This window comes from Achroia grisella, unplaced genomic scaffold (genome assembly GCF_030625045.1).
Source record: "Achroia grisella isolate CSIRO2021 unplaced genomic scaffold, CSIRO_AGI_Agris_v1 utg1080, whole genome shotgun sequence".
In the NCBI taxonomy this organism is placed as follows: domain Eukaryota; kingdom Metazoa; phylum Arthropoda; class Insecta; order Lepidoptera; family Pyralidae; genus Achroia; species Achroia grisella.
Genome location: NW_026712570.1, coordinates 206,798 through 232,646, shown reverse-complemented (window position 1 = coordinate 232,646; position 25,849 = coordinate 206,798). Strand labels below are relative to the sequence as shown.

General features: G+C 36.4%; 1 protein-coding gene and 1 non-coding gene across 3 annotated transcripts in view; both read right to left on the bottom strand.

Annotated features, from left to right (window-relative positions):
• LOC131842522 (protein prickle-like) overlaps positions 1-25,849 on the bottom strand; it is a 583,535-nt gene that overhangs the window by 500,965 nt on the left and 56,721 nt on the right. The gene's annotated exons all lie outside the window — the stretch shown is intronic.
• Positions 5,270-5,341, bottom strand: Trnaw-cca (transfer RNA tryptophan (anticodon CCA)). Its single transcript has one exon. It is a non-coding gene; the product is annotated as a tRNA-Trp (tRNA).

The following is a 25,849-nucleotide window of genomic DNA, read 5'->3' as shown; positions in this document are numbered from 1 at the left end:
TCGCCTCGAACAGAGTGAGAAACCCGCTTCTTCCTTGTTCCCGGCCTCTTTATCTCTATTACTATTGGTGGCGGCATAATCGTGACGTCACCAACATCACGTGACTCACTATGATTCTAAATTTGAAATGTAAGTAACAAATTAGTCAACTGAGTGTTTATTATGCATTGAAGCTAACATTATTTTGTAAAAGTAAATTCATTTACACAAAGAATTTCTCGTTTAGATTCTTTTCCAAGGGCGTTATAACAAAATAGAGTTTAAAAAACAAATATTTGACTACCAAAATAATCCTTTCTCACGTTGTAATAACCCAGTTGGACATCGACAATGGGTCTGGTAATGAACAGCGACAATGCGGCCGTCTCGATGGTGGACTATTACGTTTGTTCCCACACTCTGAGCTCAATCTACGAGTAACTGACCATTTCACGGTCCGAGTGGTCAATGGAACGTGCCGTTGCTAAGTCATCAGCTGACCTCGAGCCTCAATATCCAATTCGATTGAAGACCTTGAATGTTTTAACCTACTTATACGTTTACCCACAAATATAAAATCGTAAATATGTAGGTAATATTGAACAACATCTACACATATTAATAACTAGCTGGTATTTTCTTTTATTCTTTATTGTACACACACAGGAAAAAAAAATAGCAGTAATAAAATAAAAGTAATGTACAAAGGCGAGCTTATCTCTAAAAAGAGATTTCTTCCAGCAAACCTTTTTTTTTTTTTTTCGGACTACTCTAATGCTGTTGGCCGTAGCTGGCCTTTACAGCTTCACCGGACGTTATGGGGCGAGTGCAGATGGCACTCCAAACCCGCGGAAGGACTTATGGAGCGGCTGAAGGCCAACTCCTGCCCGACGGATACGACTTTAGTCTGAGGGCACCACTAGGGGTTCGAACCTCGGCTCAGGCCGTCGTAATCTTCGATATTTGAATTGGACGGGGATCGATCTGATGGGCGCCATAATCCGGTGTGGAGACGTCGCGCGCAGGCGCCCGGTATATATATATATTGAGTGTTTGAGGTCGTCGTCTTCGCCGGTGAGGACGGTGTCGTGTGTGTGTGTAAAAGTGTGGTCGGGGTGGAACGGGTGGGCCCGTGGGGAGGTTACCTGCCGTTATGGGGTCGTCGGGGTCAATGAGAACGTGCCTCGGGCGACGTTGTCGCGTATGTCGGATATTACTCCTCGGTGCGTTGTCGACCGCACTGACTATAAGCGGATTCGGGTGGTATTGGGCAGAGTCGAAGTAGCGTCGAGACGCTTCCTTCATAAACTGCTTGATGGAGGGCAGATTAAGATCGCGGTGGAGATCTACGCTGCGAACGAACCACGGCGCACCGGTGGCTCGACGCAGAAACCTATTCTGAATGACCTGTAGTCTGTTGATTAAGCAGTAGGGTATGTGGGCGAATAAAACTAGCGTAGGTCATGATGAACGGATGCAAATAATGTCAGCTTGTTGCGAAGCGACATTTTACTGTGCTTGTTAATAAAAGGATAGAGTCGCCCTAGTATAAAGGCGGCTCGGTCGCGGACATGTGAGGACGAAACGTTAGTTTTCTATCTAGGGTGACGCCGAGATATTTTGTTTTCGAAACCCACGGGATGTTTTGGCCGAATAGTTCGATCGGGTGATTCATAGAGTCGAATTCCCTGATAAAGTACACTGCTGCACTTTTTTCGGGATTGACTTCTATGCGCCACCGACGGAACCATTCGCCCAGTATCGTTACGGCTTTCTGAAGCCGTCTGGCTATTGTCGCACGGGACTTGGCGGATGTAAAGAGAGCCGTGTCATCGGCAAACAGCGATATTTCGACTTTTAAGTCGGAGAATTTAGGGATGTCGTTGGTGTACAACGAGTAGAGCATCGGAGAGAGGACGGCGCCCTGAGGGACGCCGGCTCGTATGGGGTGCGGGTCGGATAACGCTCCGTTTATACTAGCGATAAGAGCGATTCGACAGGAAGTCTCGTACAATGAGTACTAGCCTGTCGGGGACACCTAACTGATGAAGCTTGTAAAACAAGCCGTTGTGCCAGACTTTATCGAAAGCCTTAGCCACATCGAAAAATAGGACGCCTGTACCGCCTTTGGGGGACTTGGTGGCGAAGTACAGAGTGTTTTTGTGAATGTGCTCCGTGATGCGGTGCACTTGATGGACGCATGAGTGTTTGGCTCGGAAACCAAACTGCTCATTGATGAGTAGGCCTTTGGAGTATATAAACTCCTTTAGGCGAGCGAGGAGGATATCGCTCGTACAGCTTGCCTATAGCCTTGAGGAGGCTGATAGGACGATAACTGGACGGGTCGGATTTATTTTTACCGGGCTTGGGGATTTTTATTTCAATGACCACGGCTTCTTTCCAGCTGTCTGGAAATATAGCGTTGGACAGCGCCGCGTTAAAAATAGCGACGAGTAATAACAAAAGTTGGGATGGCAGACTTTTGACTAATCTAATATGCGTCTGAGCCGGGTGATTTTTTGATAGTTAGTTGTTTAACTAGCGTTTTGACCTCATCAAGCGTGACTGGTGAGAGGGATTCGGTCGGGGTGGACGCGATGCGTTCGACTTCGGTGTCTATCTTCTCGAGATGACCTGCCTCGACTGGGAGCGTGCTGGGGGAGCATTGGGCTATAGTTGGACGCTAATCAGCCTTGTCTTCGTCGAAGAAGGCTATAGTGTTGTCGGGTCGGTCCAGCAAACCTAGAAAATGTTATAGGATAATTTGGTCATTAGATCAGCCATACATACGTGTACGAGAAAAGAGAAGAAAAAAAAGGGAAAGGAAGACATTAAAATTATATAAATATTAATAAGTCACACTATAAGAAGGAATAAACATACACAAATATATAAATATATAGACATACATAAATTGTACATAAATAATATATAAGGTTTCGGTAAATATATAATTGTAATTCATATATTATTATTATTATTATACGTATTTTGTTGTAAAACCTTACGCAATTGCCATAAAACGAATTACTAACTTTAGTTAAACGACATTTATGTTTACAAAAATACAGATTCATTTCTAAATTCAAATTAGGGAGAATAGAGTGACCACCAGCATATGCTATTGCAATGTTACCAAAAGGAAACAGGTCACATCAGTGTTTGTAATCCGAGTTTTGCATTGTATACATTTAATTCTCTGGTTAAAGATTCTAGTGCCATAATAAATAAATCTTCATTACTACCTACTTCTAATTATTAAAATAAATAGGTAGGATATCCTTCAAACGCAGGTATCCTCGACAAATGGACTATCCAATACAAAAATAACTTTTCAATTCAAACCTGTAGCGTGATGTTCTATAGCCTAAATATATATATATATATATATATATATATAGCTTTTCTAAATGGATTATCCAACAGAAAAATATATTTTCAATTCGAACCAGTAGTTCCTGAGGTTAGCGCTTTCAAACAAATAAATCTCCAGGTTTATAATATTAGTATAGAGGGAGGAAAGAGAATTGATAGTAATGTGGACTGATGATCCTATTGCTAGCAATGTACCATGTCAGGTTGACTTCCACGCGGTTCCCCCTGGAAACCATCGTGATAAATTCTTTGTGAATTGGTCACGTTGGGCTAACTCACCTGATCTCATGCTCATCTCATTATCCTCCACTGGTGCCCCGCCAGCGTAAACCGTTAGCGCAGGCGGGTGCACCATTCCATTATCATCCATAAAAAGAATATTAGTATACATGTAAACCTATTTATATGTTTACTCACAAAAGCTCTACGAATGAGCGGTGGATTAAAAAAAATGTGATGACTATTCAAAAGTGCTTCAAAATTCATTTGAATAAATGATTTTCTATTCTATTCTATTCTAATGATTGCCGGATGGACACAGAGAATAAAGAAAACTAAAACAGTATTGCCACAACTGCAACACCACTTTCAATGTTCGTAGTGATGTCAGCTGCCAAGTCATCTCGATGAGTGATCTGTGCTTCTAATATTGCTAATGGTGACACAGCCTTTGTTCAAAGAAGAAAGACATCTTCGCAATCGTAGCACGTTATTTACATAGCTATCTCTATAATAACCTCGGTTTAACACACAGCTTTACTTCCAACGGTTGCCACCTCGATTCTTATGCTACGTTTACATTCAGCCGCTTCCCCTGCCACTCGCGCTGCCGGAAATATTGCCGGGCGACAACTGAGCGAGAGGGCTGAATGTAAAAACACGCTGCCAGTCCTTTGACTCGCGCACGAAAAACCGACAATCGACGGAGCGCCGGGCAGCGCGAGTGGCAGTGCCAATAGTATGGGAAGCGTTTCCACTCGTGGTTACACTCTCGCGCTGCTCACTTCCCTGCCCACTCGGGCTGAGTGTAAATTGGGCATTAGCATGGAGAAGATATTTGTATTTATGAGTATGATTGCTTATATGTGTGTTTTCTATGTATATTGTGTATGTATATAAAAAGTACAAGTATTTATATCAGTTGTCTAGTACCCATATTTTATATTTTATTAAGGGTTTTGGGATATAGTCTAGATCTAAGATTTGAAGCACTGCGACTGTTTGTATGGGAAAATTAAATTGATGTTTTTACTAATTTACACGCAATTCCTTCATATTTTATCACCGTTTAAACCTTTCCTGGACTTCTACGAATATTTCAAGACTGAAATTAGCCAAATCGGTTCAGCCGTTCTCGAGTTTAACTAGACTTACGAACAGCAATTCTTTTATATATATACTAGCTGTCCCGGCAAACGTTGTTTTGCCTTAAAATAAAAAAAATTAGGGGTGAACTACCCCTAACATTTAGGGCGATGAAAAATAGATGTTGGCCGATTCTCAGACCTACTCAATACACTCACAAAATTTCATGAGAATCGGTCAAGCCGTTTCGGAGGAGTATGGCAACGAAAACTGTGTGTAAGATATAGATTACGTAAATTATTTTTTAAATATGTTGTTAACGAACAATAATTTGAGGTAGACATTATTTAACCCGCAGGTTTATTTCATTTAGAATGTTTATAATTTTATTTCAACGTGTAAATTTACTTTCGTTGCGGAATGTCCCACCGGTGGGCATCCGTTCTTTAACGTGTTATTAAAGGTAGATAAAAAAATAACACAATTCTATTTTACTGTTACAAACACAAAATCTAATAATTTCGCTTCATAATATTCCCTAAAAAAACTTAAAATAGTCATTAGTTTGTAATATAATAAAAAAAATGCACCCGCAAAACAAAAGCAATTCTGACCCCGACGTGATTTGAACACGCAACCTTCTGATCTGGAGTCAGACGCGCTACCGTTGCGCCACGGAGTCGTTGCGTTGCAATTCGAAATTCGCTATCCCCTTATAATGGAACGATTGACGTCATCATTGACGTAAACTAATTGCTATATATAATATTGGGCTGAATCAATACAAGATTAATATTGATATATTAAAATTTATTAACAAAATTCTTGCCAATTTCTTACCGACTCTTGATTTTATGACTCTGTCCTAAGGAAGGTGTTACATATGAATGTGGATGGTTATAAGGGTAGAGCAAGACCGAAAAATAGATGGATGGACTGTGTGAAAGGGAGTAAATAACGAGATGACTGCGAACAGAGATGAATGGAAGAGAAAAACATTACGCCGACCACAAATAAATGGGATAAGGAAGAAGTAGATGATAATGGAATTAAATTCTAAATTAAATTTAAATTCTGGAAATAAACTGGATTTAAAAAAAAAGTAATTCAATTGAGTTTCTTGCCAGTTCTTCTCAATTGGATCTATATACCGAACTGGACGGTAGGGAAAAAATTATAATGTAAAAACTTGACGTTCATAAGCGGCTAAAATGTCCTACATGAATAAATGATTTTTGAATTTGAATTTGAATGAGCTACAGTACCCTGTATTTCGCGACCATTCCTCATATACAAGTACTACTAGTTACTCACCTTTGCTCAGGAACGTCCCGACGTGTAGTACAGTTTAAAAACTATATAATACGCACTCTACAGTGTATATTTTCATCAAAAACAATTATATTGTGTTAAATAAATCATTAATTATCTTGTTTTATATAGTGAAAAATACGGCGTCCTTTTAATTCCAGCTCTTATTTTCAATTGTTTTATTTATTCTTTTTTCGACATTTAAGTGGCCACATGTTTTTATATGTGGTCAGTATTACCGAGCGCCCTTTGCTCCAGTAAGCAAGCTGGTGATACAACCTGCTTAGACTAAGGAGGCTCGGAATACGGAACATAAATATCTTCATTTTTTTTTCAATGTAGAAGTTCCCTTACCATCCTATGCCTTCTAATTATCTACTAATGCCTTCCAGAGTACACCACACGAAATAAAGAGTCGTCATTAATACTCCATCGTATAAAAAAACACAAACTAACCAAGTTCGTTTCATAGAATAGAAAATATAAAATCATTTATTCAAATAAACTTAATTTCATACTATATTTTGTAATATTAATATTATTAAAAAATTGTCAAACTCTACTTTGCCCTACACTTTATTTTTGTTATCCGGTTAAAAATAAATAATAGTACTGACTTTTACGTCCCAAAAAATAAATGAACTGTTTTACATAAGAATAGAATAGAAATCATATTCAAATAAACTTACATTTTAGCACTTTTGAATAGTCATCACATTTTTTTTAATTCAAACCTTCAACAATTTCCTTCGTAATCTATACTAATATTATAAAGCTAAAGAGTTTGTTTGTTTGAAAGCGCTAATCTCAGAAACTACTGGTTAGAATTAATAAATTATTTTTGTATTGGATAGTCCATTTATCGAGGAAGGCTTTAAGCTATATAACATTACGCTAAGACTGATAGGAGCGGAGCTGCAATGAAAAATATTGCAAAAGGTGGGGAAATTAAACGCAGACGAAGTTGCGCGGGTCAGCTAGTTAAGAAATAAAATATAGAATATCCGACAGTATTTCTGTTAATGAAAATATATGAAATAAATAAATAAATAAGACTGGACCACGGTGTGACTTGAACACACAGCCTCTGTTAGTGGTAATAAAAACGGCTTTTTTGTTTATTAAGCTTGTTGGTATTTACTCTTGTAAATGCCCCGGCTTCGCCCGGATGTACATGTATTATACATATAAACCTTCCTCTTGAATCACTCTATCTATTAAAAAAAACCGCTTCAAAATCCATTGTGTAGTTCTAAAGATTTAAGCATATATAGGGACAGACAGCGACAGCGACTTTATATTATACTATGGATTATATTATAGTAGTTAGTATTATATTAGTATATTTGAGCAGGAGCACCTGGATACCAGCTCGGTACTTTTGACTCGGTTCAGAGACGTGCTATGAGAATTGTCGATGATCCCAATCTCTCAAACGGTATCGAACCACTTAGCTTGAGGCGAGACTTCGCATCGCTTTGTGTGTTCTACCGAATATACAACGGACTGTCTTCTGATGATTTGTTTGACATGATGCCTACGACTACCTTTTACCATCGCACCGCTCGCCATCGACAGGGAATTCATCCCCACACGCTGGAACCTAAGTGGTCTCGGACAGTGCGGTTTCAGAGGAGCTTCCTCCCGCGTACACTTATATTGTGGAATGAACTACCTGCCGAGGTTTTCTCGAGAGACTACAGCATGGGGTTTTTCAAGAAGGGTATATTAATGTTTCTTAAGGGTCGCCAATGTGTATGTGACCCCGGTGTTTCAGGCGTCCACAGGCTACTGTAACCGTTTACCATCAGATGCTTGTTTACCACCTAAGTGGTATAAAAAAAAATTATTTAATGTTTCGTGTTCAATGTAAAAAGTACCTGATATTGACATTGTTTAATTCTAGTAAGTCTTTATTAAACAAAAAAAATTAAAACTTGATTCGAGATATAAATCATCAGATTTGAACTCACAGTTAATAAGCGACTTATTGACAGACTGAAATAAATAAATAACACTGGACCCCGGTGTGACTTGAACACACAGCCTCCTGCCTCTGTTAGTGTGGGAGCACGACTACGTAAGTCCCAACCTTTCAACCCTCAGATGTGCATCTTTGGGTAAGAAACGCAGAATTTAGTGCGCGTCCCACTCCCACACCTCCGGTGAGCCAGTAGCGCTACCATTGCGCCACGAGGTCCGGTTATAAACTCGCCGAATTAACCATCATATCAAACGTCTGCTGACGTCATGCACAGACTGAATTTATATACACATAATATTGTTTTGAACATGATCAATTATGTACCAGATAACCAGTACCAGTTTTTGCGGGGAGTTCTTCTTCATGCCAAAAAGGAAGGTCTTTTTTTTTTATTATCTCAGGACAATTCACACAGCGCCATCTAAACCCATGTTAAGCTAGCTAAAGCTTGTGTTATGGGTACTAGATGGATATTTTTTTTCTGTAAATACATACATATTATACATAGAAAACACCCAGACCGATACAAACAATCATACTCATGAATACAAATGTTTGTGCCGTCGAATCCGCGACCATCGGACGCATGTGACAACCACCGAGGTCGTCGGTTTTTTAATCGCATTATCACCAAATAAAATTGGAGTGTCTGTTTGTAATATTGAAATAACCGTTTTATACTACTAGTCGTGTACTATTAATGTTTCTTAAGGGTCGGCAACGCGCATGTGACACCCCTTGTTTCGCGTTTTTAGGCTTAACCGCCCCATCAGATAGGAATTTAACGTATGCTCGTTTTTCTAATAAAAAAAGAACTAGCGCGTTTTTTACTTCGCCCGCGTTACTCATTATTACATCAGCTACCTGCCAATAGAAGTCCCATCAAAATCGGTGCAGCCATTTCAGAGATTAGACGGAACAAACAGATATACAGACAAAAATTTTAAAAAATGTTATTTTGGTGGATGCACCGTATTTATATTCATATGCATGTAGTAAAAAACGGTTGTTTCAATATTACAAACAGACACCAATTTTATTTATATGTATAGATGTCGACAAATAAATGTGACGTCACGCTCAGATATACCGAGAATTGGAATTTCCAATATATATTACAATGTATTAGAATCGTATATTGAATGTTACTTACGTAAAAAGATAAGTTGAGAGAAATATTCCCCGCGCAGTATTATGAGTACCGGTGATTTAGCGGTTTCATTATTAGGGTCGCGGGTTCGATTCCTTCCTAAAAATGTTTATTGTGGAATACGATTTTTTTATGGATGATAATGGAATGGTGCATCTGCCTGCGCTAACGGTTTACGCTGGCGAGGTATCAGTGGAGGATGATAAGATGAGCATGAGGTCAGGTCAATTGGCCCATCGTGGTAAATTTATTGTAAACTAGCTATTCCCGTAACTTCATCCGCGTGGAATTTAACTTAATTTTTCTAAAACAAGAGATATTTCCTTATATAAAATAAAAGCAGCCTAAGTTACTCCTTATTACATCACTACCTGCCAAAAAAAGTCCCGTCAAAATCGATCCAGCCATTTCAGACAGCCGGAACAAACAGACAGACAGATAAAAATTGTAAAAAGTGTTATTTTGGTGTATGCACCGTATTTATATTCCTATGCATGTATTAAAAAACGGTTATTTCAATATACTCCAATTTACAAACAGACACTCCAATTTCATTTATCTATATAGATTTATCACGATAATTTCCAGGGTGAAACTATATATATATATATGTACTAGCTGTTCCCGCGACTTCGACGGGTTAAATTTAACTTTATTTTCTAAAATAAAAGTAGCCTCAAGTTACTCCTTATTACATCCGCTACCTGCCAAGAAAAGTCCCGTCAAAATCGGTCCAGCCATTTCAGAGATAAAGCGACACAAACAGACAAAAATTGTAAAAAATGTTATTTTGGTGTAAGTACCGTATTTATATTCGTATGCATGTAGTAAAAAACTGTTGTTTCAATACTACAAACAGACACTCTAATTCTATTTATATGTATAGGTTTTTAACATGCCGCAGATGATGCTTCCAATATGTAAATACCTAATTTCATGCTATACTAGTTCATACAATAATATTATTTCCAATATTTAATACACTTTTTCCTGTTGTATATCTTTATACAATATTCTTTAAGTCATGCTTTACATATATATTATATTTATTTATATATATATATATCTTATATATGGTTATGTGAGTGTATGCGAGTACAGCTAGTCTATAATAATAATAATAACAATAATCTCAGGACAATTCACACAACGCCATCTAGTCCCAAGTTAAGCTAGCTAAAGCTTGTGTTATGGGTACTAGATAACTGATACAAATACATAGATGTTTTTTTCGTAAATACATATTATGCATTGAAAATATCCAGACCGATAAAAATAGTCATACTCATGAATACAAATGTTTGTGCCATGTGAGGAATCGAACCCGCGACCATCGGAAGTAAGACGGTGTACTAAACCACTGTACCGCCGTACCACCAAGGCCATCATGTCTATATACACAATTCAAACATAAACGCTGCCAATATTGTAACTAGCGATAACAATATATAAAAAGATTTTATGTTAGACTAGCTGTACCCGCGACTTCGTCCGCGTTACAATCCAACTTTATTTTTCTAAAATAAAAGTAGCCTAAATTACTCCTTATTACATCAGCTAACTGCCAATAAAAGTCCCGTCAAAATCGGTCCAGCCATTTCAGAGATTACCCGGCACAAACGGACAGACTGACGAAAATTAAAAAAAACTATTTTGGCGTATGTACCGTATTTATATTCATATGCATGTAGTAAAAAACTGTTATTTCAATATTACAAACAGACACTCCAATTTTATTTATATGTATAGATAACACATGCTCGCTGCCAAAATACTCACGTCTATAATCATTATAATCATTACATAGTATAAAACAAAGTCGCTGTCGCTGTCTGTCCGTCCCTATGTTTAAATCTTTACAACTATGCAACGGATTTAGAAGCGGTTTTTTTTAATAGATAGAGTAATTCAAGAGGAAGGTTTATTTATATAATACATGTACACCGTGCGAAGCCGGGCGAGTAGCTAGTTTCATTATAAAACGTAGATCGAGTTATCAAAAACATCTTTTTTTTTTATACTACTATGGTGGCAAACAAGCACACGGCCCATCTGATGGTAAATGGTTACCGTAGCCTATGAACGCCTGAAACACCAGGGGTGTCACATGCGCGTTGCTGACTCTTAAGAAACCTTAATATACCCTTCTTGAAAAATCTAATACTAAATGATTACAGTAGCATATGGACGCCTGAAACAACAGGGGTGTCACTTACGCGTTAAGAAACCCTAATATATCCTTCTTGAAAAATCTCAAGCTGTAGTCTGCACTGAAAACCTTGGCAGGTAATTTTTTTTTTATGATAATTCAATGGTGAACCCGATTGAGCGAACGGTTGACGCTGGCGGGGCTCCAGTGGAGGATGATAAGATGAACATGAGGTTAGATCAATTAGCCCATCATGACAAATTCACCAAGAATTTATCACGGTGGTTTCCAGGGGGAACCGCGTGGAGGTCAACCTGACATTACTAACAATCTACCCTGGGGGGGGGCCCTCCCCTTGGCAGGTAATTAATTCTAAGAGTACGCGGGAAGATGCTCCTCTACTGTCCGAGACCACTTAGTGGCCACCGTGTGTAGAAAACCTCGGCAGGTAATTCATCCCACAATGTAAGAGTACGAGGGTAGAAGCTGATCTACTGTCTGAGAACACTTAGTGTCCAGCGTGTGCAGAAACCTCGGCAGGTAATTCATCCCACAATGTAAGAGTACGAGGGTAGAAGCTGATCTACTGTCTGAGAACACTTAGTGTCCAGCGTGTGCAGAAACCTCGGCAGGTAATTCATCCCACAATGTAAGAGTACGAGGGTAGAAGCTGATCTACTGTCTGAGAACACTTAGTGTCCAGCGTGTACAGAAACCTCGGCAGGTAGTTCATTCCACAATGTAAGAGTACGAGGGAAGAAGCTGATCTACTGTCTGAGAACACTTAGTGTCCAGCGTGTGGGGATGAATTCACTGTCGATGGCGAGCGGTGCGATGGTAAACAAGAATTAGGTTAGAAATCCAAATTTTATCAATCAATCAATCGTTATTTTTAAACTTTCGTGTTTAATATTAACACGAATAGTTTTATATCAAACTAACTGTCACGGCAAACGTTGTTTAGCCTTAAAATAAAAAAAAATTAGGGGTGAACTACCCCTAACATTTAGGGCGATGAAAAATAGATGTTGGCCGATTCTAAGACCTCCTCAATACGCTCACAAAATTTCATAAGAATTGTTCAAGCCGTTTCGGAGGAGTATGGGAACGAAAACTGTGACACGAGAATTTTATATATAAGATATAGGTATTTACTTCTCTCGACGTTTCGACTAGGTTGCACTAGCCGTGGTCACGAGCTGACTGGAGTAACAGCGATGTCAATGTAGATAGGTGACAGCAGTTTTTTTGTCTACCGTCACAAGATTATGAAGGTTTATATATATGACTCTACCTATTAAATAAAACCGCTTCAAAATCCGTTGCGTAGTTTTAAAGATTTAAGATATAAAAGATAAGATATTTAAGAGACAGACAGACAGCGACAGCGATTTTGTTTTATACTATGTAATGATTATCATTAAAGTAAGTATTAATTAATATCAAATTTTTAATTCCTTCATACAGATTTCGAATTGTTAACCCTGAATGACATGCCGTTTGCAGCGTTGAACTATCGAATGAAACTCGAATGCGTTCCCGTTCCGTTAACGCAGCACATCTCAAGAACCATAAAGGAAATATTCTAAGTAACGATGTGGAACCGAGCCACCACGCGCCATCAATCTAAGTGCACAATAAAACAGCAACTTTATATTCGGGCGTCGTCACGCGGTGTCTAAATCCGCCTTGAACCGCACTCCCGCCCGGTGGCGCCCCGGGGCGACAATCTTGCTAGCTCTTGTGGCCACGGAACTAGCGAGTTTTTGTATCTTCACGCCGTTACGTTATAGGGTTGACAGATTTAAATATCAAATTTTTAATAATATTAAATCCAATCTTATAAAAAAAAACAAATTGAATAGTGCTGACAATATTACCTAATTGCACTAAGAATAAATGCGTAGCGGTTTCTATATTGATTATCGCATGCCTATTACTTGTTATTGAGTAATTATTTATTTCAAATAACATTTATTCAAAAGAGCAACACACAAGTTTCTTGCTCATTCTCCTTTGATGAATCTGCATTCCGAATGAGTGGTAGAATAAAAATATGACTATTCAAAAGAATAGAATAGAATAGAAAATCATTTATTAAACTTACATTGAAGCACTTTTGAATAGTCATTACATTTTTTAATCTACCGAAAGCTGTCTCAACAACAAGAACGAGCAAGAAACTTGCGTTTGCTTAATTTTATTATTACACATTTTTAAGTTTAAGTGTGTGAATACAAACCACCAATTAGCACTAATTCAATTAAATACTCAAATAGAAAAAATATTGAATACATAACCAACTGGTTAAACAATTAGTAAGAGGAAATCAGTCATAGTGATTAGAGCAGACCAGTCCCTACAAGCAGCACCCGTTCACGAGTATGACGGATGAGCCAGCCATCACTGCGCTCGACCATATTTTAAATCTGGACATTTTAGTGAGCATTCAAAAGTGTTTGTATTGAGTTTATTTGAATAAAGATTAGTTCTATTTCAATTTTAACTATTCCTAAATATCTTAGGATCTCTAGCCTTCTTTTCTTATTATTTATTATTATAGACACTCAATTGCTGTTTTGGTCTGTCTGTTCGTTTCTTCATGCGCGGAATTTTCATTTAATGTTAGACATAGACACCTATATAACTACACAATGCAAAAATACTAACTTTTAAATTAAAATGTAATTCGTTTACTTGCCAGTTCTTCCCAATTCTGAATCCCAATCTGTTTGGGTTACGAACACTGATAAGACTATTAGCTTTTGCAATAGCATAAGCTGGTCACACTATTCTCCCAAATATGAAATTTTAAAAGAATCTGTATGATTATAAATATGTACAACATTTATTTTAAAATAATACGAGCTGAGTTTCTTGTCAGTTTTTCTCATCTCGATATCATTCCGATCTGACGGTAGATTTGACATATCATAAGAGTCTGTAATAGACGTACATGAATAAAGATATTTTGAATTTGAATTTGAATTGAATCTGTGTACTGAACTGGAGGGTAGGGAAATATATTATTACAAAAACTTGACGTTAGATATGATTTGAAACCGCTAGACCGATAAGCTGATGCTGTTATGGCCCGTCACTATATTCACGGCGCCCCAGTGAGGGGTGATCTGTGACGGAGCTTATGTCTCATCTTCAAGTTATGGCCCTTGTACCGAACCTCTCAAGTGTGGGAGCTGACTGCTGAGGACCGACACCCTACATTAAATACACTACATATACTAGCTCAGCCCGCGGCTTTGCACACGTTCCAATAACGGTATTTTGTAACTATAATAATGATGTCCTTGGACAATTTACAGAGCGCCACTAGTCCCAAGTTCAGGGGGAAGGGGATTGTTAGGAATGTGGACTAATGATGACCCCATTACTAGCAATGTACCATGTCAGGTTGACCTCCACGCGGTTCCCCTCGAAGTAAATTACTGCTGAATTTGTCACGATATGCCAACTGACCTGTCCTCATGCTCATCTTATCATCTTCCACTGGTGCCCCGACAGCGTAAACCGTTAGCGCAGGCGGGTGCACCATTATAGCAAAAAACTCATAGAAAACACCCAGACTGATACAAACAACCATACTCATGAATACAAATGTTACACTTTTAAAAGTCAAATTTTTTTTTAATCTACCGCTTATTCGGTAAGCTGTCTCATCACAAGAAGAATAAGCAAGAAACTCTTTTAAACAATCCTTGTAAGTTCACATTTTACAAGTCGAAACGTGTGAATACAAACTACCAACCAGCACTAATTTATTTAGGCCCCAATATAAATACAGTGATAAGAAAAGACCAGTCTCTACAAGCAGCACTCGTTCACGAGTATGACGGATGATAATAGCACGTTCCACCTATTTCTGGTGAGACAGACGGACAGAGAGATAGTACTTATCAGGTTATACCAGTCGGTCGTCTCACGTAGCGCGCCGATACTGTTGAACTCAATTTGCGGCTTCCTTTCTCTCAGTCAGTACGAACCGTCAATTTCAAACCAATTTCCTGAGATAAAGGCACTCAACCTAATCCACTGCATTATGCTTCCATTTTACTAGAACTATATTGCAACTATAGTATATAATATAAGGCGAGAGATTGTTAGTAATGTGGACCAATTTTAATTCAGTACATGTGATATTTACTGAGCATTATTAGGCACATTGATTTAAGTAGAAAAAGTATAATCTATCACATTTAAAATAAATATTGTTGATAAGTAACAGTTTGTATGTGGTACGTGATGATGAGTCTCTAATGCTCAGATGGCAGATGATATTGCGGCGATATGGTAGGTTGATGGCTTCAGCAGATTACAGGGTTGTTAAAATGATAGAATTCGCTTACTATCTTAAATTTAATGGTTAAATACTGTGATAATTACAATTTTGGTGGAGTGAACAAAAGTACGTTAGATCAATCGGTTGAATTTTGAAGTCTGTTACATTACGTTGCGTATTTGAATTGGATGGGTGTGCGGTCCAATCAGAACGCTTTGCTTGCGTTTTGTTGCTGCTTGCTGTACGCGACAGTATGTAACGTGCGACTGTGATCGGAACGAAAGAAAATTATAGTTACTGCTATATATGTAACCCACTCAATATCTCTATCAAGAATGACGAGCGTGCATGGCAATAGTTGTTCATGCACGGAATATTGCCATAACATTATTCGTGTTAAAATCCGGTTAATAATATAAATAATTCAAAATTCAAAAATCATTTATCCATGTAGGACATTTTAGCCGCTTATGGACGTCAAGTTTTACATTATATTTTTTTTTTCAACCGTCCAGTTCGGTATATAGATCCAATTGAGAAGACCTGGCAAGAAACTCAATTGAATGTATATTAAACACGAAATTTTAAAATTAATTATAGACACCTATATAAATAAAACTAATTGTAAATTAAACTGCCAAAAATAGGTAATTCAATTGAGTTTCTTACCAGTTCTTCTCAATTGAATCTATATACTGAACTGAACAAAAACTGGAAAAAATTATAATATAAAAAATTTGACGTTCATAAAAATAGAATAGAAAATCATTTATTCAAATAAACTTAATTAAGCACTTATGCCCTTCATTAATAGATAATTTTAGAATTTGAATTTAATGATCCCATTGCTAACAAAGCAAAGCTATTGCTAAACCACTAGACCACCGGGGGTCTAGTGGTTTACCACACCGCTTCACTTCCGATGGTTGCGGGTTCAATTCCTCGCAAGGTACAAATTTGTATACATCAGTTTGATTATTTGTGTGGTGTCTGTCTGTCAGTTGTCTGAGTATCTTCTACGTATATTATGTATATATTTAGAAAATATCTACAAACTTTTAACTAGTCATATGTATTAGTGGCTTTTCTTTTATTTAATTTAACGACCTCGGTGGTCTAGTGATTTAGCACACCGCTTTACGTCCGATGGTCGCGGCTTCGATTCCTCGCGCGGCACAAACATTTGTATTCATAAGTATGATTATTTGTACCGGTCTGGGTGTTTTCTATGTATAATATGTATGTATTTACGAAAAAAATATATCTTTGTATTTGTATCAGTGATCTAGTACCCATATCACAAGTCTTAGCTAGCTTAACTAGGGTCTAGATGGCGCTGTGTGAATTGTCTTGAGATTATTATATTAAACCTAAAAAACCGTAATTTAGTTTAGTAATTCAACATATTTATAATTATATTCTCGTAAGTGCCACCATGGGAATGTTTACTAAGTAAAACGTTGCAAAAACATTAGCGATGCAGAATTCAAATTGTGCGAACACGATTAACTGACTTTAAAATGTAGACAAACTGCGGAAAAAGCTGGCCAATTGAAGATAATTGGCCTCCTAGAATGAGCTACATTCACGTAAGACCAGGATATACGACTACAAAGCAGTGTTGCTAATAGAACGGTGAGTAGGCATGTGTTAATCTCTAGACAGGACTTGATAACTCTGTATTGTACACGAAAGTGGATATCATAATAACCTCTCCTTAAGAGGAGATAATAATAATAATAATAATGCTATATATATTTATATTTGTGATTGCACTAGATCTTATTTAATAACAATAACAAACTTTTTTTTGTCGTTTAAATTATATGTAATTCGTTTTATGTAATGTAAAATAAAATACCGCATTATAAATCTTTTTTAAATGTCAAATAAAACACTTCCTTTGCAAAAAAGCTTACTATAAAATTGAAGAATTCGTTAAAGATAATAATGTTTTTGTAGAAAAAATTTAAATACATACATACATACATAGCACTGACAATATTATCTGATTACACTAATAATGAGTGCGTAGCGATTTCTATGTTGATTATCGCATGCCTCTTACCATGTAATTATTTATATAAAAAAAAACATCTATTAAAAAGAGCAACACACAAGTTTCTTGCTCATTCATCTTGTGATGAATCTGCATTCCGAATGAGTGGTAGAATCAAAATATGACTATTCAAAAGTGCTTGTAATGAGTTTATTTGAATAAAGATTATTTCCATTTCTATTTCTATTTCTAATCATTTATTCAGCATAAAAAAGAGTACAGAGTAACAAAAAAAACTTAAAAATAATAATTAGCTATGCTGAAAAGGCTTCCACTCAGCTGGTGCCGCAGCGTGTCACTACAGCGCTGATTTTCAGTGGAGCCACTTAAAAAAAAGAACCACTTTTAGAAAAATAAAGTCACGAGAGCAGCTAGTATACAATAGTAGTGAAACATTTCTTTACTCCAAATCATTATGTTGGTTGACTCTGGCAGATGTAGATTCAAGATTTTACCGGTTTTTTTAATTATGTTTTTATTTTAAACATCTCATCATCTGCTTCTTCCTTATCCCATTTATTTGTGGTCGGCGTAATATGTTTTTCTCTTCCATTAATCTCTGTTCGCAGTCATCCCGTTATTTACTCTCTTTCTCACCATATCATCTTTCACACAGTCCATCCATCTCTTTTTCGGTCTTCCTCTACCCTTATAACCATCCTCATTCATATGTAACACCGTCCTTAGTTTATTTTAAACATCTATTAAAAATATATTAAACTATTGAAACATAAAAAAGAAGTGATAAAACATTGTCTCTGGCACACAGCGCGGGCAATATACGATATTACAGAATAAAACTGTCAAAACGTATTTTATTTGAATAATGTGATCTCATATAATACTTAAAGACCTTTAGTACTGAAATATGGACCCTAATAAATTGTACGAGATGCGGGTTTCGCTTGAAGACGTGTTTAAAATGACTTAACTTTTTTATGAGCCGTATGGTAAACGCCTGTGGGGCGAGTTGGGGCATGAAATGTGTGAATTTTGGGGAAATGCGATGGGACTCGGCTTACTGGCCTGATATACCATGATTCAATGGAGTTCATATCAAAGTGCTTCTCAGAAATCTTATATATGAAATTCTGGAGGAATTGTTGAGTGGTGGAAGTAGGTACAATAAATAATACGCGTCACAATGAAATATATAGGTATACAAAAATAAGCAAACATATATAAATTAATGTAGTATATATAATAAGAATATAACTACTTACGGGTTTAATAAAATAATATATATCTTATATATAAAATACTCGTGTCACAGTTTTCGTTCCCATACTCCTCCGAAACGGCTTGACCGATTCTCATAAAATTTTGTGAGCGTATTGAGTAGGTCTGAGAATCGGCCAACATCTATTTTTCATCCCCCTAAATGTTAGGTAGTCCACCCCTAAATTTTTTTTTTTATTTATTAGACAAAATTTTTAGTTTCTATTTTTTTATGATACAACATACAAAAATACATACAATCCTAAATTTTCACCCTTCTATCATCAACCCCTATTTTTTTATAGCGTTATTAATTTATATGGCAAAACAACGTTTGCCGGGACAGCTAGTACCTATCTATATATGAATAAAAATGAATTGCTGTTCGTTAATCTCGCTAAAACTTGAGAACGGCTGAACCGATTTAGCTAATTTTAGTCTTGAAATATTCAGGAAAGTCCAGGGAAGCTTTAAACGCGATAAAATATGGAAAATAGTAAAAATAACAATTTTATTTTCCCATACACACTGCTGATATCTGTGTGCACAGAATAGGTACGGTCAGAAGTTTAATGTGTAACGAAATTTCAAAAATCCTTTGACATGTTATTGTATACTGAAGCGGAAAGGAGTTCGGAAGGTCAGCTAGTTAGAAACAGAAATCATCTTTATTCAAATAAATTTAATACAAGCACTGTTGAATAGTGATATTTTTGATTCTACTACTCATTCGGAATGCAGATTCAGGTCATTGGGCTCCCTAAAATATGGTCGAGCGCAGTGATGGCTGGTTCATACGATATACTCGTGAACGAGTGCTACTTGTAGCGACTGGTCTGCTCTTATCACTACGACTGATTTAATCTTATTGTGTTTTTATATTTGACACTAATAAATTAGTGCTGGTTGGTAGTTTGTATTCACACGTTTCGATTTGTAAATGTAAACTTACAATGATTATTTAAAAGAGCAACACACAAGTTTCTTGCTCGTACTTCATCTGATGAGACAGATTTCCAAACGAGCGGTAGATAAAAAAAAACTGTTATGACTATTCAAAAGTGCTTAAATTAAGTTTATTTTAATAAATGATTTTCTATTCTATTCTATAGTATGTCCCTATGGCGCAGTGGAATCACTCTTGCCACGTCATAAGCCATCACTCGCGGTCTGAGGTTCTGGTCCGTGTCTGCCAACCGGCTGGTTTAATGACAAGAGTCATTCAATTACACGAACTGCGGTTACGATATTCAATTCACACTCTGGTTTTAGTATCTGTACATTAGGGTGCGTCCAGGGCGAGCATGGTTTTATTTTAAGTACATACGTTATATAGTCTTTGGAAATGATTAACTACATATAAAGCTGTTATAATAATAATAATGACCCTGAACAGTTCACATAACGTCATCTTGTCCCACGGTAAGCAGAGCTTGTTTTAGGGGCAGCAATAGCTTCAGACAATCGGACACTCCAATTTTATTTATATGTATAGATTCGTTAGTTTTGCTCGGTCTGGAGATGACTTTACATCTCATCTTGAGACGGTAATAGCTTGTGCAGTTCAACAATAGAGTCTAAACCACAATTGTATACAACTGACCCTTTATGGTTTGCATGAATGGGAAAAGCAGATTTACGATTAAATATTACAAAAGTGTGAACAGAAAATACAGTGTGTATAAGTTTGTTAATTTATATAGAAACTTTAGTACTCGAGCTACATACTAGATGGCGCTGTGTTAAAAGTAGATGGCGATATGGTTTCGTTGTATTACTGTGTACATATGTACGCCATTTTTTTAAAAAAAACTCTTTTTTTAAGTTAAACAATCCAACATTGCTGGTTGTTATGTTTATTGTCACCAGAGGACGCTGTAGTCCAGAGTTTAGTGTTGGGTTGTACACAGTGCAAAATTCAAATTTCTTGTAAATAAATTTTCCAGCATGCCTTTCATTCCATTTTAAAAACTTTTTTTACTTATTCAGCACGGTGATTGAAGTAGTTACTTTAAACACGCAAAAAAGATTTATTTCTAAATTCTGAGACCTAGTAATATCGTAGTAACAAAATATGATACCACTGCCTTTTCACCTACACAATACATCTATGAAATTCAAGAATAGAACAGAATAGAATAGAAAATCATTTATTTAAATAAACTTAATTTAAACACTTTTGAATAGTCATAACAATTTTTTTTATCTACCGCTCGTTCGGAATGCTGTCTCGTCACAAGAAGAACGAGCAAGAAACTTGTGTGTTGCTCTTTTAAATAATCCTTGTAAGTTTACATTTACAAGTCGAAAAATAAGAAATTTATTTAGGCTCATATATAAAAACACAATAAGAAGAAGATACAGAAGTATTATATATCATTTTAAAAGTATTTAAATTATGATTAAGATGGTGTGGTTAATTTAATTGACTTATAGAAAAGCCGGCAAATCTAATTTTTCAAAATTAGATGCTAAAATGGCTTATAATTTTGAAAAATGTCCTTTTTCTATTTAACCCACAAATTGTAGTCATGAATACAAAATGTTTGCATCATGCGAGGAATCGAACCCGCAACTATTGAAAGTGAAGCAGTGTACTAAGCCGCTGAACCACCGAGGCCGTACAAGAAACCTGATACTATTTACATCTCAAAACAGTAGCCTGTACACTATACTCACTGCCGTATCTCGACTGGCTGACCGCAGACACGTATCTTTCTAACATTTTAACCACATTTATGATTTTAGACAATAAAAAATCCGGTGAACTCTATGCCGAAGGGTTCATTTGATTTTTAATTCCCACGAAAATATAATAATGTAAGATTTTTTCGGACTACTCTAATGCTGTTGGCCGCAGCTGGCCTTTACAGCTTCACCGGACGATAGGGGGCGAGTGCAGATGGCACTCCAAACCAAAGGAAGGACTTATGGAGCGGCTGAAGGCCAACTCCCGCCTGACGGATACGACTTTAGTCTGAGGGCACCGCTAGGGGTTCGAACCTCTTAGACCGTCTCGAATTTCGATCCCCGTTTGAATTGGACGGGGGATCGATCAGAAGGGCTTAATGTAAGTATCACGTACGTAGGCTATAAGATACGTAGACTTTGTCTACTATATACGGACCAAGAGTAACCTGACATTGAGGGTGACGCAGCTGGAGTCGAGTCACAACGCGAGTTTCAAGGCGTTTGTGGCCCGGGTCCCCACCAACATGCTGCCCACCTTCATGAAGGACTACTGGCCGAAGGGTATGGTCTATCAGAGCTACCGTGGCAGATTGCCGTCGTCAGTGCCGTGACCATACAGACAATTTATATTTTATATACATTTTAATACGATTCATATATAAGTTAGTCATGATGGTTTTCAAGGGGAACCGCGTGGAGGTCAACCTGACGTGGTACACGCTACTAATGAGTTAACTTGTGGGATTTTATGTATGAATGAGTTTTTGCCCGGGGCTACGCTCGCGTTAATTTATCCCCTTAGGGGTGCTGGTGGAATCCCGTTGGGGGTGGAATTTATCAAAATCCTTTCTTAAGGGATGCCTACGTGACAGCAGCTTTATACAAGAAAAGTCTCAGCCCGATGGATTTAAAATTGACAAAGATTCATACAAACTTTCATCCCCTAATGTATCCCCTTGCGGATAGAATTAATCAAAATCCTATCTTAGCGGATGCCTACGTCATAACATCTACCTGCATGCCAAATTTCAGCCCGATCCGTCCAGTGGTTTGGGCTGTGCGTTGATTGATCACTATGTCAGTCAGTCACCTTTGAGTTATATATATTTAGATATGGAATGTTGTATCTGTTTGCGCATTTATATACTAAAAGAAAGAATACTAACTGGAAGGAATAAAAGAAAGAATACTCCAGTTATTTATAACTAAATAACTGGAGGGATTCGAGTGGAGAATGGAGTCAGGTCAATCAATATACCATGATACAATTTATATTTCATACTTATCCATTACTCTCTGAATACCATCTGAGGTTACAAATTATATACTGTACACGAGACTTCTTCCGCGTGGAATTTAACTTTATTTTTCTAAAATAAAAGTAGCCTAAGTTACTCCTTATTACATCAGCTACCTGCCAAAAACAGTCCCGTCAAAATCCGTCCAGCTATTTCAAAGATTAGCCAGAACAGACAGTCAGACAGACAAAAATTGAAATAAAATGTTATTTTGGTGTATATACCGTATTTATATTCATATGCATGTAGTAAAAAACGGTTATTTCAATATTACAAACAGACGCTCCAATTTTATTTATACGTATAGATATAGTGTTACCTCCCTATTGTAAAATATAGCTTACGGAAGATTATGAACACCATGAACACCATAGTACGTTGAATCGAGTACCATTATACTGGTAATAGGGAATAATTGATTCCCGCTGGTGCATTATTCATGTAAATAACTACCTTGCTGATACTCATAAAGCAGGGCACTGGCTATAGCAGTTGCAGTCTAAATATACATATATTAAAATGTACATTTAGACTGGCTGGAATAAACACTATAGGTCACGCGTAGCTATGTACCTGTAGCTATATACTGTATATTCCAATTGTCAGAATTTCTTAATTAAATTCAAATTCAAATCATTTATTCATGTAGGACATTTTAGCCGCTTATGAACGTCAAATTTTTACATTATAATTTTAATTTTTCCCTACCGTCCAGTCCCAGTTCTTCTCTTGCCAGTTCTTCTCAATTGGATCTATATACACCGAGTATATAGATCCAGTTGAGAAGAACTGGCAAGAAACTTAATTGAATTAGAGGGAAACCAGTGTTGTGCTAAAGTGGTCTATACTAGCACTCAATCAGATGATATTTTAAATCTAACCCAAGTCATGATCATGTAGTAAATTAGTTTTTTTTTTAAAAGCCAGTTTATTTACAATGTATATTTATACAGGCGTCTATGTCTAACATTAAACATTTAACGTTCATAAGCGGCTAATATGTCCTACATGAATAAATGATTTTTGAATTTGAATTGCGTAAAGTTTTACAACAAAGTGCCAGAGTCTATCCTAAATCTGCCAGAAAAAAATATCAATAAGCTTATAAAACAATTTTTTTAAAAAAACCTACTCTATATCATTTATATTCTCCAAGACAACCGAGTCTTCAACAATACGAAAGTGATCCTACGGTCACGGAAATATGTTCGAGGAGAAATACCCGTATATTTTTTAGCCGGTAAAAATCCAGCAGTCTACGAAATCGCTGGACCTCTATAACGTGGTAAGATCCCGTGATTTACTAATAACACAAAACTTCTAAGATTTTAGAAGTTCAGAAAATAATTAACGAAAAAAAGCCTCTGGCTCGCGGACTACAAACAATTGATTTGGAAATAGAAATAGAAATAGAAATAATCTTTATTCAAATAAACTCATTACGAGCACTTTTGAATAGTCATATTTTGATTCTACAACTCATTCGGAATGCAGACTCATCACAAGAAGAATGAGCAAGAAACTTGAGTGTTGCTCTTTTTAATAGATGTTTTTTTATATAAATAATTACAATATAACAAGTAAGAGGCATGCGATAATCAACATAGAAATCGCTACGCACTCATTATTAGTGTAATCAGATAATATTGTCAGTGCTATGTATTTAAATTTTGGTATATGATCTTTAAGAAATAATCAATGAAAACTTAATAGAGGGAAAGATTAATAGTCCACTCATTCATGGATTACATATTATTTATTAGGAATTCAATTATAAGAGATAAGAGAAATTTTATGGCAACGGGGAAGTAAGTTTCCTTGAGAATTGAACATTTTCCTGACGTAAAAAAAAGGTAAAAAAATTTTGATGCACCAATTTCACAAACAATGAACTACAGCCATAATTTAATATATAATGTAATACTATATTAATGTATAATTAAATTAATACATTAATGAAATGTTAAATTATCTCCCGCTTTAACTCTTGATTTGTCTTGATTGATTATGTCTCATTGTTGATTTGTATTTAGTATATGTATTTTTTTTATTGGGTTGTTTGGGCTATTGTCAGATGTTTGTAGCACCTGTACCACTGCGACCTACATAGATCTACTGTGCTCGCCCTTTTTCAAAGTTCGCTGCCTAGACCCGTCAGGGACAAGAATTGAAGGATATTCTTAGGAGCGATGGTTTTTATCTCCTCGGGAAAGAGTGTAAACTTTCCAAAGGAGATATTTCTTATTTCGTTTATGCATGAGTGGGCTAAAACCACATAGGATGTGTAGTGGCGTTTCCTCTTCAGTTTGGCAGAATCTGCAGATTTTTGTCGTGCATAGGCCTAGTGTGGCCATATTCTTGTTTAATTTGCAGTGTCCTGTGAAGGCCCTAGTCATCATACATATGTTGTTTTTACTCAATAGCAGTAGTCTATTGGAGTATTTGTTCGAGTAGCCCGATATTAGGGCTTTTGAATATGTCAATCCAGGCATTTCTTGCTAGTGATTCAGTGCTTCTCGTTTGGTTATTAATTTGAGATGTTTGATTATGTCTCATTGTTGATTTGTACTTAGTATATGTAAATTTGATATGTATATTATTATGTGCTTAAATGTATATATATATATATATATATATTTCAATTTATGAATATTCTTATAATTGTACCTACTTCCTTTTATTTATTTAGTTCATGTTATTATTTACTTAAATGTACCGCCCACTAATCTCTGTTCGCCTTATGTTCGACTGGGAGAAAATGCCTTATCGTATTAAGTCTGCCATATGCATCTTTATTTTGTTTTATATTTTTGCATTAAGTTTTTATAAATAAATTTTAAATTGTAACCTGAGGATCAACTAACAAGCCTACTGGCTGCTCATCTGACACTTGATATTACAATATATTACACTAATGTTGTATCATATTACACAGTTTCTAGTTAATGTCTTAATTATACAAACGTCTCGCGTTTAATGGACTGATTTAAATTTTAAAACACCGAACGTATTTTTATTTCATTTTTATATTTA